Source organism: Mobula hypostoma, chromosome 9 (genome assembly GCF_963921235.1).
Source record: "Mobula hypostoma chromosome 9, sMobHyp1.1, whole genome shotgun sequence".
Taxonomy (NCBI): Eukaryota; Metazoa; Chordata; class Chondrichthyes; order Myliobatiformes; family Myliobatidae; genus Mobula; species Mobula hypostoma.
Window position 1 is genome coordinate 152,073,713 of NC_086105.1, and position 15,966 is coordinate 152,089,678.

Consider the following 15,966-nt stretch of genomic DNA (forward strand, 5'->3'; position numbering starts at 1 on the left):
ATCCTTGGGGTCAGTGAGTTCACTGATTAGTTCAATTTCACCATTTGTTTCCAGCCAGCGCTGTATCATTGCGCGATCAGTTTTCTGTAGAGAAAGTTGAGAGGGTGTACTTGACTTGACAGCTTTTAAATTGCACGAACTCGTTCCATGCTGTCAGTCAAGGTGAACTGTTAGGTACCCTGGTTGCTAATTTATGCATACCCAATAATGTCTGTTTGGTTGGTAAGGTCGGATGAGATCGCCGAGTTTCAGATGTGTTGAGATGACGAGTACTTGCTGTCTGTTGAGCTATGGTTCTTCCTGTGTTCCAGTCTCCATCCTTTTTGGAAGTACCTGCTCTACTAACAGTCGGTCAAGTCTCATGCATCAAATTAGGGTGCCACTTGCCACCCCCACCCCCAAGAATCTTGAACACCCCCAACAACTTCTATTTACCGGAACGTACTCCCTTAGGACACGTAAGCACCCCTGTTGAGAATCACTGATCTAGAACATTAAATGAAGAGGCCTTGAAAGTGAGTCCATAGATTGTGGGAAGATTTCAATGATGGGCCAAGTGAAATTGAGTGAAATCCTTTGGTTCAAGAGTCTGATGGGTGAGGGGTAGTAACTGTTTCTGAACCTGGTGGTGTGAGTCCTGAGGCTCCTGTACCTTTTTCCCAATGGCAGCAGCAAGAAGAGAGCATAGCCTGGGTGGTGGGGGTCCCTGATGATGGATGCTGCTTTCCAGTGACAGTGCTGTATGTCGATGTAGCCAATGGTAGGGAGGGCTTTACCTGTGATGGACTGGGCCATATCCACTACTTTTGTAGGATTTAACTTTCAAGGGCATTGGTGTTTCCATAACAGGCTGTGATGCAGCCAGGCAACCAACACACAGCAATCTAAGTTATAGATGTCATACTGAATCTTCGCAGACTCCAAAGGAAGTCTATGCTTTCTTTGTAATTGCATTCACATGCTGGGCCCAGGACAGGTCCTCTGAAATTATAACACCGAGGAATTTAAAGTTACTGACCCTCTCCACCTCTGATCCTCCTATGAGGACTGGCTCATGGAAATTGAAGGGATTAAAGGCAGATAAATCCCCAGGGCCAGTTGGTCTGCATCCCAGAGTGCTTAAGGAAGTAGCCCAAGAAATAGTGGATGCATTAGTGATAATTTTTCAAAACTCTTTAGATTCTGGACTAGTTCCTGAAGATTGGAGGGTGGCTAATGTAACCCCGCTTTTTAAAAAGGAGGGAGAGAAAACCGGGGAATTATAGACCGGTTAGCCTGACATCGGTGGTGGGGAAACTGCTAGAGTCAGTTATCAAAGATGTGATAACAGCACATTTGGAAAGCGGTGAAATCATCGGACAAAGTCAGCATGGATTTGTGAAAGGAAAATCATGTCTGACGAATCTCATAGAATTTTTTGAAGATGTAACTAGTAGAGTGGATAGGGGAGAATCAGTGAATGTGGTATATTTGGATTTTCTAAAGGCTTTTGGCAAGATCCCACACAGGAGATTAGTGTGCAAACTTAAAGCACACGGTATTGGGGGTAAGGTATTGATGTGGATAGAGAATTGGTTGGCAGACAGGAAGCAAAGAGTGGGAATAAACAGGACCTTTTCAGAATGGCAGGCAGTGGCTGGTGGGGTACCGCAAGGCTCAGTGCTGTGACCCCAGTTGTTTACAATATATATTAATGACTTGGATGAGAGAATTAAATGCAGCATCTCCAAGTTTGTGGATGACACGAAGCTGGGTGGCAGTGTTAGCTGTGAGGAGGATGCTAAGAGGATGCAGGGTGACTTGGGTAGGTTAGGTGAGTGGACAAATTCATGGCAGATGCAATTTAATGTGGATAAATGTGAAGTTATCCACTTTGCTGACAAAAACAGGAAAACAGATTATTATCTGAATGGTGGCCGATTAGGAAAAGGGGAGGTGCAACGAGACCTGGGTGTCATTATACACCAGTCATTGAAAGTGGGCATGCAGGTACAGCAGGCGGTGAAAAAGGTGAATGGTATGCTGGCATTTATAGCGAGAGGATTCGAGTACAGGAGTAGGGAGGTACTACTGCAGTTGTACAAGGTCTTGGTGAGACCACACCTGGAGTATTATGTGCAGTTTTGGTCCCCTAATCTGAGGAAAGACATCCTTGCCATAGAGGGAGTACAAAGAAGGTTCACCAGATTGATTCCTGGGATGGCAGGACTTTCATATGTTGAATGACTGGATGAACTAAGCTTATACTCGTTGGAATTTAGAAGATTGAGGGGGGATCTTATTGAAACATATAAAATCCTAAAGGGATTGGACAGGCTAGATGCAGGAAGATTGTTCCCGATGTTGGGGAAGTCCAGAACGAGGGGTCACAGTTTGATGATAAAGGGGAAGCCTTTTATGACCAAGATTAGAAAAAACTTCTTCACACAGAGAGTGGTGAATCTGTGGAATTCTCTGCCACAGGAAACAGTTGGGGCCGGTTCATTGGCTATATTTAAGAGGGAGTTAGATATGGCCCTTGTGGCTAAAGGGATCGGGGGTATGGAGGGAAGGCAGGTACAGGGTTCTGAGTTGGGTGATCAGCCGTGATCATACTGAATGGCAGTGCAGGCTCGAAGGGCCGAATGGCCTACTCCTGCACCTATTTTCTATGTTTCTATGGACCTGTGATTTCCTCCTCCTGAAGTCAACAATCTTCTCCTTGGCCTTGCTGACATTGAGTGAGAGGTTGTTTTGGCACTGCTCAGCCAGATTTTCAGTCTCCCTCCTATCTACCTTTGATTAAGCTAATGACAGTGGTGTCATCAGCAAACTTGAATACGGCACTGGAGCTGTGCCTAGCCTCACAGCCAAGCTGCAATATAACTGACTGACTTTTGTACTAACAAAGGTAAGCATGCAATCTGCCTTCTGAACCACCCTATCAGCCTGTCTAGCCTCTTTCAGGGAGTGATGAACTTGGACCCTGAGTTTGTCGCTGGTCTGCTGACAGTTGTTCTTTGCTGGTTGTCTCCACCCCCACCAGATGAGTCGTGGAAGAGGAGGCAAGATACCAGTGAGGAAGTCTCCAAGGAAGGAGCTGCTCAGTGGCACCTGAGGACCAGCACCAGCGAGCCCCATGTCCCATCCTCCAGGTCCCGCTTCCTGTACATCAGGAAGAGTGTGTCTGTGGACGAACACCTGGGCTGGCTGGAGTGTTCCCACGATTCCTCAGGCAGCAGGGTGAAGGTCAAGCTTAGGAGGAAGTTGGTGAGTGAAGTGTCCTTTGATTTATGCCGGGGGTTGGGATGTGCTGTGGATGGAGGTGTCTGCTGCTTGTCTGGCTGACAGGTGCTGGTGAAGGGGAGAGCAGGCGGATGTGCTCTCCAGTTAGTGGTGGCTTGGGCTGAAAGGCGGAGACAGGCCAGTGTGTCTGTGAGCGAGACAGCAGGTGCAACAGCCAGTGTTTTGCTGCTGCACCGGCCCAGGTGGATGGGTTTGCTCTGGTGTAACTGTGTGGATTGGTGAATCTGAGGTGGCCGATTGGTCAAGTCTGTGGAGTACTATCAGTGACTAGTTTAAGTGTTTTGGAGCTTGGTTATAATTTGTGCTTTGTGTTTTAATGAAAAATGATCCAGTGCGTTCCTGGTATATCTGACGAATAAACTCTTCTCGGGTTTCCAGCTGGGTACAGGTATTGATTTTAATCGACATTTCAATGACAAATTCTGCCTCTGCCATCTTCATCAGGGGATGATGCCTAGGCATATCTAGTCCAGTGTTGGTTAGTCCTCATCCAATCAGGTTTCCACTTTCATTCCAGGCTCAGGATGAGGCTTTTCATTCCCAAACGAGGGAGGTGTCCTCTTTTTTTAAAGAAAGGGGCTTCCCTTCCTCCACCATCAACTCTGCTCTCAAACGTATCTCTCCGATTTCACACACATTTGCTCTCACCCCATCCTCCTGCCACCCCACTAGGGATAGGGTTCCCCTTCTCCTTACCTACCACCCCACCAGCCTCCAGGTCCAACATATAATTCTCTGTAACTTCCGCCACCTCCAACAGGATCCCACCACCAAGCACATCCTCCCCCCCTCCTTCTGCTTTCAGCAGAGATCGCTCCCTATGTGACTCCCTTGTCCATTCATCTCCCCCCATCCCTCCCCACCGATCTCCCTCCTGGCACTTATCCTTGTAAGCGGAACAAGTGCTACACCTGCCCTTACACTTTCTCCCTCACCACCATTCAGGGCCCCAGACAGTCCTTCCAGGTGAGGCGACACTTCACCTGTGAGTTGGCTGGGGTGATATACTGCGTCCGGTGCTCCCAATGTGGCCTTCTATATATTGGCGAGACCCGACGCAGACTGGGAGATCATTTCACTGAACACCTACGCTCTGTCTGCCAGAGAAAGCAGAATCTCCCAGTGGCCACACATTTTAATTCCACGTCCCATTCCCATTCTGATACGTCTATCCGCGGACTCCCCTACTGTAAAGATGAAGCCACACTCAGGTTGGAGGAACAGCACCTTATATTCTGTCTGGGTAGCCTTCAACCTGATGGCATGAACATTGACTTCTCTAACTTCTGTTAATGCCCCTCCTCCCCTTCTTACCCCATCCCTTATTTAATATTATTTTTATTCCTCCCTTTTTTTCTTCTTTCCTCTCTCTCTGTCCCTCTCACAATCACTCCTTGCCTGCTCTCCATCTTCCTCTGGGATCCCCTCCCCCTTTCTTTCTCCCTTGGCCTCCTGTCCCATGATCCTCCCCCTTCTCCAACTCTGTATCCCTTTTGCCAATCAACTTTCCAGCTCTTAGCTTCTTCCCTCCCCCCTCCTGTCTCCTCCTATCATTTCGGATCTCCCCCTCCCCCTCCCACTTTCAAATCTCTTACTATCTCTTCTACAGTTAGTCCTGACGAAGGGTCTCAGCCGGAAACGTGGACAGTACTTTTTCCTTTAGATTAGTGGTCACCAGCCCATTGATCGCGATTGATCGGTCGATCTTTGAGACTTTCCCAGTAGATCCGAAAAAAATCGAAAAATAAATACACAAATACTGTTTTAATTTACTGTTTTAATGTGAGCATTATAAAAATGAGTAATACTAATTAGGATAATGGTAATATAGCAATACTTCCCGCTACTGAAAGCTGTTTGTAAAGAGAGATTGTTTCTGGGTTGTGGGGTTTTAGTTCCGTTCTTTCTGCCTGGTGCGCATGTGTGTCGCTCCCCCGCTATGCACCGCGTTTTCAGCTTAGCTTGTGCTGCATCAAAGTGATTAGATTAGCTAAGAGTGCAGACTGTCGCAAACATCAATATATGGCACTCACTTGTGATATCCTGATAGCATGGCGGAGGCTCCATGAAAGAAGGCGAAAACATACAAATTCCATCCAGAATGGGAAGAGGAATTTGTTTTTACCTTGGTGAAAGACAAGTGTGTATGTATGTTGTGGCACCAAACACAAGCACTGACTAAAAGAGGGAATCTGGAGCGGCACCACAACACCAACCACCAGGAATTTAAAGACACCTACCCCCCAAAGAGCGCAATTCGTGCCAGGAAAGTTGAGGAGCTGAAATCTGGGTTGAAGGCCCAGCAATCATTTCTCACAAAACATGCTGCTCAAAGTAAGGCTGCACTGAAGCATCATTTTGTGTAAGTCACCTTTTGGCTAAACACAAGAAGCCTTTTACAGATGCAAACACGAGGAATTCTGCAAATGCTGGAAATTCAAGCAACACACATCAAAGTTGCTGGTGAACGCAGCAGGCCAGGCAGCATCTCCAGGAAGAGGTACAGTTGATGTTTCGGGCCGAGACCCCCCCATCTCTCCCCACCGATCTCCCTCCTGGCACTTATCCGTGTAAGTGGAACAAGTGCTACACATGCCCTTACACTTCCTCCCTTACCACCATTCAGGGCCCCAAACAGTCCTTCCAGGTGAGGTGACACTTCACCTGTGAGTCGGCTGGGGTGATATACTGCGTCCGGTGCTCCCGATGTGGCCTTCTATATATTGGCGAGATCTGATGCAGACTGGGAGATCGTTTCGCTGAACACCTATGCTCTGTCCTCCAGAGAAAGCAGGATCTCCCAGTAGCCACACATTTTAATTCCACATCTCATTCCCATTCTGATATGTCTATCCACGGCCTCCTCTACTGTAAAGATGAAGCCACACTCAGGTTGGAGGAACAACACCTTATATTCCATCTGGATAGCCTTCAACCTGATGGCATGAACATTGACTTCTCAAACTTCCGCTAATGTTTTAATGTCCCACCTCCCCCTCGTACCCCATCCGTTATTTATTTATATACACTCATTCTTTTTCTCTCTCTCTTTTTTCTCCCCCTGTCCCTCTCACTACACCCCTTGCGCATCCTGTGGGCTTCCCCCCTCCCCCTTTTCTTTCTCTCTGGGCCTCCTGTCCCATGATCCTCTCATATCCCTTTTGCCAATCGCCTGTCTAGCTCTTGGCTCCATCCCTCCCCCTCCTGTCTTCTCCTATCATTTCAGATCTCGCCCTCCCCCTCCCACTTTCAAATCTCTTACTAGCTCTTCTTTCAGCTAGTCCTGATGAAGGGTCTTGGCCCGAAACGTCGACTGTACCTCTTCCTAGAGATGCTGCCTGGCCTGCTGCGTTCACCAGCAACTTTGATATGTGAAGCCTTTTACAGATGGCGATTTATTCAAGGAAGCAATGGCCATGACCGCGGAGACTGTTTTTAATGACTTTAAAAACAAAAATGACATCACAACCGCAATACATAATATACCGCTTGGCCCTGCAACAGTGACAAGGAGGGTAGAGTCACTATCAGAGGACGTGGATATTTTTCACTACGGTTTGATGAATCCCTGGATGTAATGCAAACAGCTCAGCATGTTGTATTTGTCAGAATGGCTTTCCAGGATTTTACAACAAAGGAGGACTTCCTCACTCTTTTGCAATTAAAGGAGAGAATGAGAGGTGAGGATATTTGCAATGAGTTTAAAAAATGTCTGTGAAAATGACATCCCCATTCATAAACTGGTGGCAATTACTACTGATGGGGCCCAGCAATGTGCGGTGTGCGCGTTGGTTTTATAGCGCTAAAAGTCGGTGCCTACTTCGGGTCAACTTTATCTGTGTGAAATTGCATTTTCACAGATGAAAATTATTAAATCTAAGTACAGGAGCTGTCTTACTGACAGACGCCTCACAGACTGTCTTAGACTGGCTGTCTGTAGTTATGGGCCAAATTTCAGGGAACTAGGAGAAAGTATTTAGCCTCAGTCATCACACTGAGTGCAACAGTCATTTTTTATTCATTTATTTTTCATGTTGAAATAAAATTAAATAATAAAACTTAGAATTAAAGGTGTGAAGTATTGTAATATTCTTAAAGAAAAACAGCTATGGCCTGTTTGATATGCTAGTTACAGTGTTTTCTTTTTTGAATTAATTTGAAAATTTGACAGAAGTATTTTGTGTAATTCAATTACAATTAGCCCAAATAAAAGGCCTCAAATTGGAAGTACAATATGAGTTGTTTTTTCTCTAAAGTATTTAGTAGATAGTCCTTGCCTTTCACTAAGGTCGAGGTAGGGGATCTTGGGTTTAAAAAGGTTGGTGACCACTACTTTAGATGCTGCCTGGCCTGCTGCGTTCCACCAGCATTTTGCATGTGTTGCTTGAATTTCCAGCATCTTGTGTTTGCGTTCCACTGTCTCACCTTGTTTTCTATCAAATTCCATTTCTTACTCTTACTCTGGAGTTTTAATATTTCACGGTTTATCAACGATCAACTTTGTTCACCATGTACTCTCAGTGGCTACTTTATTAGATACTGCGGCCACTGAGTGTAAATGGCGAGTATATTTTTGTGGTCTTCCGCTACTGTAGTCCATTCACTTCAAGATTTGATGCGTTGTGCATTCAGAGATGCACTTCTGCACATCACTGTTGTAATGTCTGGTTATTTGAGTTACTGTTGCCTTCCTTCCAGTCTGGCCATTCTCCTCTGACCTTTCTCATTAACAAGGTGTTCTTGCTCACAGAACAATTGAATCTTGACCATGTCTGTATGTTTTTATGCCTTGAGTTGTTGCCACATGATTGGCTGATTACATATTTGCATTAATGAGCAGATGTACAGTGTCCAAATGTATTAGGGATTTGCTGTGGTGAGTTGGTCACGGTGTGAAATGCAATACAAAACAACATTCAATAACTGTAAAGAATAACTACTTCTGTAAAAATACTGTTAGGGGTTACAGTACAGATATGGAACAAAATATGCATCAATACCAACATGTATTTTCAATGTAAACAGCATTATAAACAGTGGTTTAAAGTGTTTACAGTGCAGTAATGGAGATAATAGGTAGAGAGGTGGTGCGGATGAACTAGAATGGCTGATTAGATTAACTGGTTGGGGGAAGAAACTTCTAAGTGTGAAGTTTTTGTTTTAGAGGCTTTCCAAACTGGAGCTTTGGAGAAAGGGATAACACAGTAGTGTAGTGGTTAGACCATAACACCATAAGACATAGGAGCAGAATTAGGCCATCTGGCCCATTGAGTCTGCTCCGCCATTCAATCATGGCTGATCCTTTTTTATTCTCCTCCTCAACCCCAGTTCGCAGCCTTCTCCCTGTAACCGTTGCGGCTATATCCGATCAAGAACCTACCAATCTCTGCCTTAAATACACGCAACGACCTGGCCTCCACAGCTGCATGTGGCAACAGATTCCACAAATTTGCCACCCTTTGGCTAAAGAAATTTCTCTGCATCTGTTTTGAAAGGGCGAGTCTCTATCCTGAGGCTGTTGTCCTAGACTTTCCCACCATGGGGAACATCATTTCCACATCTACTCTGTCTAGGCCTTTCAATGTTCGAAAGATTTCAATGAAATCCCCCCTTCATCCTTCTGAATTCTAGTGAGTACAGGCCCAGAGCTATCATACTTTCCCCATATGATAACCCTTTCATTCCTGGAATCATCCTTGTGAACCTTCTCTGGATCCTCTCCAAAACCAGCACATCTTTTCTAAGATGAGGGGCCCAAAACTGTTCACAATACTCAAGGAGAGGCCGCACCAGTGCCTTGTTAAAGTAATGCTGTTACAGTGCCGGTGACTGGGGTTCAATTCCTGCTACTGTGTTTAAAGAGTTTGTATGTTCTCCCTGTATGCCTCTCCAGGTGCTCCAGTTTCCTTCCACATTCCAAAGACATATGGGTTAGGAGGTTAATTGTCAAATTGGCGTCATTGGGTGGCTCGGTCTCGTTGGGCTTCAAGGGCCTGTTACCATGTTGTATGTCTAAACGAGGCAGTTTGCAGAGTGTTTAATGTCATTTACCCTCAGTAACTGCAGCGATACTTTCTTGTATTTCTGAGTACTCTGTGAAGTGTTGTGGTAATGTGCAGAGGTCTGCTGCTGTCCAGAGATTCCCGTGAGTCCCCATTCCTGTCAAATATTCAGGAATTCAACCCACAGACATTCCTACTACAGAGACAGTGGTTTCTATAGGGACACGATTGCAGCCTATTTACTGCACACATCATAGCACGTTGGTATCAGAAAGCATCTGAATGACTGACGTTTCTGAGAGGCCTCATAAATGTGTGGTGTTTAACCAGGAGCACATTCGGCAATCTCTGGTTTCTTTATGTAGTTCTATCAGACTGACACACATTCATTCAGAACCAGTGTCTCGCAGTCAGTACTTGTGTCCGTATGTGAGGATCACACAGTCAGTACCCGTGTCCATGCGTGAGGATCACGCGGTCAGTACCCGTGTCCATGCGTGAGGATCACGCGGTCAGTACCTGTGTACGTGCACGAGGATCGTGTGGTCAGTTGGTCAGTACACGTGTCTGTGCACGAGGATCACGAGGTCAGTTGGTCAGTACCCGTGTCCGTGCATGACTATCGTGTGGTCAGTTGGTCAGTACCCGTGTCCGAGCATGACGATTGTGTGGTCAGTTGGTCAGTACCCATGTCCGTGCATGACGATTGTGCAGTCAGTTGGTCAGTACCCGTGTCTGTGCACGAGGATCGCGAGGTCAGTTGGTCAGTACCGATGTCTGTGCACGAGAATCGCAAGGTCAGTTGGTCAGTACCCGTGTCCGAGCATGACGATTGTGTGGTCAGTTGGTCAGTACCCGTGTCTGTGCACCAGGACCGCGCAGTCAATTGGTCAATACCCGTGTCCATGCGTGAGGATCACGCGGTCAGTACCCGTGTCCGTGCATGAGGACCGCGCGGTCAGTACCCGTGTCTGTGCACGAGGACCGCACGGTCAGTTGGTCAGTACCCGTGTCTGTGCGTAAGGATCACGCGGTCAGTACCCGTGTCTGTGCGTGAGGATCATGCGGTCAGTACACGGGTCCGTGCGTGAGAATCACACGGTCAGTACCCGTGTCCGTGCGTGAGGATCATGCGGTCAGTACCCGTGTCTGTGCACGAGGATCGCGTGGTCAGTTGGTCAGTACCGGTGTCCATGTGTGAGGGATCAAGAGTCGGTTGGTTTAGGGGTAACAACTGTTCCTGAATGTGGTGGTGTGGGTCTTGAGGCTCCTGTTCCTCCTTCCTGATGGCAGCAGCAGAAGTTGCCTTGGCCTGGATGGTAGGGGTCTTTGATAATGGATGCTGCTTTCATGGGACAGCGCTCAATGTAGATGTGCTCGATAGGGGGAGGGCTTTACTTGCTACGGACTGGGTCATTAAGATGTTGGCAGGACATGATGGGTGGAAGGGCCTGGACTATGCTGTAATGTTCTGTATTCTATGTATCCTGACGGGTGGGTGTGGGGGTGGGAGTCTGTTACTGAGGATGTGGGATGAGCTGTTGGTGCTGATGAATTAATGATGCCGGTGAGATCAGCTGGGATGCCTGATCTCTGTGGGGCAGCCGTCACTCTACCAGTGAGCCATTGTCATTTCCAATGTCATTACCAGGTAATTAGTGAACGCAGGTAAACAGTCTGTGGGATCGAGTTTCACAGGGATCTGTCGCACTGAAAGGGAGGTGTGGAGTGTTGGTCATCATTGCTTCTCTGTGTGTTTGGGTAAGGCTGTGTTCATCTGACTTCTGTGAGGTGTGATCTGTGTGACCGGTTCTGTCTCTTGCCGTAACCTGCTGTCAGGGACTTGGTGGAGACAACATGAGAGCCCTACACTGCTCCGCGCTGTGGCTGAACTCACTGTGGGTTGTCTTGCTGGTGGTGAGGTTCCTCTGTTGGTGGGTTCTCTCTGTGTGCAGGTTCTTGATGCTGAGGCTGCTAAAGTTGTTTTCACTGTGGGATAGAGTCCCAGGACTTGGGGGAAGTGATATGGTACCCAAACACAGCTCACACACACGTCACACCATCACAGCATCCTGTGGGCAGCAACAACGTGTGGTGGAATGGTGGGTCTGGGCTGTGGCTGGGAATGACCTGCACTTGGGTCGGTCTGTGCACAGTCATCCTGGAACAGGGGGGAGGTTGATGCGGTGCCCCACAAGACGTGGTGATGCAGCAGTATGAGAGGATCATGCGGTCAGTGCCTGCGTCCGCGCGTGGGGATCATGCGGTCAGTGCCTGCGTCCGCGTGTGAGGATCGTGCGGTCAGTGCCTGCGTCCGCGTGTGAGGATCGTGCGGTCAGTGCCTGCGTCCGCATGTGAGAGAATCGTGCGGTCAGTGCCTGCATCCACGTGTGAGGATCGTGCGGTCAGTGCCTGCGTCCGTGTGTGAGAGGATCGTGCGGTCAGTGCCTGCGTCCGCGTGTGAGGATCGTGTGGTCAGTGCCTGCGTCCGCGTGTGAGGATCGTGCGGTCAGTGCCTGCGTCCGCGTGTGAGGATCGTGCGGTCAGTGCCTGCGTCCGCGCATGGGGATCGTGCGGTCAGTGCCTGTTCAAGGTTCAAATTAAATTCGTTGTCAAAGTACATATATGTTACCATATAAAAGTAAGAGTAATGTTGCCACTTTATAAAACAATGTTGAGGCCTCACTTGGAGTATTGTGGGCAGTTTTGTGCCCCTTATCTTCGAAGTGATTGACAAAATAGAGGGTTTTGTTTAGGTCAGAAATGAGGAGGAATTTCTTCAACCAGAGAGTGGTTAATGTGTGGAATTCTTTGCCACAGGCAGCCGTGGAGGTCAAGTCTTTATGTATATTTAAGGGAAAGGTTGATAGATTCTTGATTGGTCATGGCATGAAGGGATACAGAGGGAAGGCAGATGATTGGGATGAGAGAATTGGCGGAGCAGACTCAATGGGCCAAATAGCCTCAATCTGCTCCTGTATCTTAGGATCTTGTACAACAAAGGGCACAGTTTCAAGGTGCTTGGAAGTAGGTACAGAAGGTTTGTCAGGGGTAAGCTTTTTATGCAGAGAGTGGTGTGTGTGTGGCTGCCAGCAACAGTGGTGGAGGCGAATACAATAGGGTCTTTTGAGAGGTTCCTGGATAGGTACATGGAGCTTAGAAATATAGAAGGCTTTGGGTAACCCTAGGTAATTTCTAAAGTAAGTACTGTAGATGTTCGGCACAGATTTGTGGGCTGAAGGGCCTGTGCTGTGCTGTGCTATAGGTTTTCTATGTTTCTAACTATGAGATTAGTTTCCTTGCGGGCATACACATTAAATCTGGGAACCACGAAAGAATCAGTGGAAGACTGTACCCAACCGGATGAACAAAGAGCCAATGTGTAAATGGGAACAAACTGGGCAAATACTAAAAAAAGAGCTACGCAATAAATATGGAGAACATGAGATGAAGCGTCCTTGAAAGTGAGTCCATAGATTGTGGGAACAGTTGAGTGATGGGGCGAGTGAAGTTATCTCCTCTTGTTCAAGAGTCGGATGGTTTAGGGGTAACAACTGTTCCTGAATGTGGTGTGGGTCTTGAGGCTCCTGTTCCTCCTTCCTGATGGCAGCAGCAGGAAGTTGCCTTGGCCTGGATGGTAGGGGTCTTTGATAATGGATGCTGCTTTCATGGGACAGCGCTCAATGTAGATGTGCTCGATAGGGGGAGGGCTTTACTTGCTACGGACTGGGTCATTAAAAGGTTGGCAGGACATGATGGGTGGAAGGGCCTGGACTATGCTGTAATGTTCTGTATTCTATGTATCCTGACGGGTGGGTGTGGGGGTGGGAGTCTGTTACTGAGGATGTGGGATGAGCTGTTGGTGCTGATGAATTAATGATGCCGGTGAGATCAGCTGGGATGCCTGATCTCTGTGGGGCAGCCGTCACTCTACCAGTGAGCCATTGTCATTTCCAATGTCATTACCAGGTAATTAGTGAACGCAGGTAAACAGTCTGTGGGGTCAAGTTTCGCAGGGATCTGTCGCACTGAAAGGGAGGTATAGAGTGTCGGTCACCGTGGGAGTGATGCCCAGGGTTTCTCTCTACCCCCATGGACTGGAGTCACCCACAGTTAGCGGGGGAGTGGGTGTTCAGATGGATGAAGCTGTGTGTTTGGGTAAGGCTGTGTTCATCTGACCTCGGTGTGGTGTGATGTGTGTGCGTGTCTCACTGGTGGGGGACAATGACAGAGCCCAGGCTTGCTCTGCACTGTGAGTGCTCTCCTCGTTGGTGGGCTTTGTGTTGTGTGTGGTCCTGGTGTGCATGGTGTATCTCACTGTATGGGTAGGCTATGCTGTGGCTGGTCCCTCAGTGCGTGGTGCTGTGAGGATCTCACTCTGGGTGGTTCCATTGTGGATGGTATCACTATAGGTGAGGTCTGCAATGTGGGGGTCTCACAGTGGGTGGGGTTAGTGTCTGTGGTCCCGTGGTAGGTGGAGTTTGTGCTGCGGGTGGTTTCACTGTGGGTGACTTCTCACCATGTGCCAGGTCTTGACGCTGAGGCTGCTAAAGTTGTTTCCTTTGTGGTACCAAATCCCAGGACACAGGAGAGGTTGGTGTGGTGCCCACAGGACGCTGTGATGGAGTGGTGTGATGGAGCAGTGTGTGTGGATTGTGACCAGGCATGACCTGGTGTTTAGGTCAGTCTGTACACAGCTATACCGGGACAGGGCGGAGGTTGGTGTGATGCCCAGAGGATGGTGTGATGGAACTGTGTGGATTGTTGTGATTGGGCACAACCTGATGTTTGGATCAGTCATCCCTGTGAGGTGCAGGTTCAGACTGTCCTGAGTCAGGCCTCGTTTTGGTGGATGGAATAGGAAAACTGTGGAAGGATATCCTGAGGCCAGGTTGTGGGATTGCAACCTATACGTTAGTGGTGAAGGTGGTGAAGGATGAAGGGTTGGAGAAGGGCCTTTACTGCAGGAGCTGCGGTTCAGTACACACCCCGCTCTGCAAACTGCATTCATCTTCAACTGTTGTCACACACACCAAGTTGTTGTGAAATTCATTGCCAGTCTGGAGCTTGCACAATAATCATGCCAGTAATAAACAGCAGCCATGCATGCAGTCTTGTCCTGAAACATCAGTTCTTTATTCCTCTCCGTAAATGCTACCTGACTAGTTGAGTTCCTGTGTTATGTATTGGTTGTCTGTTGATTTCGACAATGATAATAGGAACCTGTGCAGGAAAGTTTTTTAAAGTGGAAAAGCCATGGCACTGGAAAAAGTTCCACTCTCTCGGCCTCAGAAGCCCTATTCCAGTTGTAACCGGATATGTCCATACATGGCTTCCTCTACTGCCATGATGAGGCCAAACTCAGGTTGGAGGAGCAACACCTCATATACCGTCTGGGTAGTCTCCAGCCCCTTGGTATGAACATTGAATTCTCCAACTTCCGGTAATTCCCTCCACCCCCCCCAATCCCCCATCCCACTTTCAGTCTGCCCCCTCCCCCAGCTGCCTATCACCTCCCTCATGGTTCCGCCTCCTTCCATTGTGTTTTCCCCTATTCTTTCTTCACCTTTCCTGCCTATCCCCTCCGTGCTTTCCCTCCCCCACCCCTTTATCTTTCCCCTTACTGGTTTTTCACCTGGCACCTACCAGCCTTCTCCTTCCCACCCTCCCCCCATCTTCTTTATAGGGCACCTGCCCCTTCCCTCTACAGTCCTGATGAAGGGTCTCGGCCCGAAATGTTGACTGTTTGTTTCCACGGATGCTGCCCGACCTGCTGAGTTCCTCCAGCGTGTTGTGCGTGTTGCCCTATTCCAATGGTACGAGTGATCGTCACAACCGGAGACCTCCTTGGCTACAGTGGATGGCCATGTGTTACATTGAATACAGAACAACTGAATGGTGGCATACGTTCGCAGAAGAGATTCTGCAAATGCTGAAAATCTAGAGTGGCACTCACAAAATGCCGGAGGAACTCAGTAGGTTGGGTACCATCTTTGGAGGGAATAAACAGTTGATGTTTTGGGCTGAGACCCTTCATCAGGTTTAGAAAGGATGAGGGCAGAAGGCAGAATAAGACAGTGAAGCTGTGTGCAATGGTGGGGTATCAAAGGCAATGCTGAAGTGACAAAGCAGAAGTTCAGGGTCTGAGAGTATGCCAACTCCACTGAGAAGGGGATGTGAAAGAGGTGTCAGGTTCAGCTCCTGTATCATCTCCCAGGAAGTAGAGGAGAGGATTGGGAATGGCCAGGGTAGCGGGTGTCCTTGATGATACTGTCAGCCTGACTGAGGAAGTGCACCATGAGGAGGCATGGGACCAGTGGATGCGATCTATGCCCTGTGGTACATCATAGGCTGCCTCTCAGGATTGAGAGTGACCTGCTTCCACTCTTGTTGTGTGGACCCTGAGGAGACCACAGTGAGGCTGACAAACTCTTCCATGCAGTGGCAGGAGAAGTCATAGGGGTGTGGGCAGTTTGTGAGAGGGTGCTCGCACAGGAAACAGGTTATCTTTATTTGTTGCATGCACTTGGGTCCTGAAGTTGGATGCTGGCATTGGAGAGGGTCCAGAGGAAGTTATGATTCTGGGAATGAAAGGGTTGGCATATGAGGAGGGTTTGATGGCTCTTGGCCTGTACTTGCTTGAGTTCAGAATAATGAGGGGAGATCTCATCGAATATTG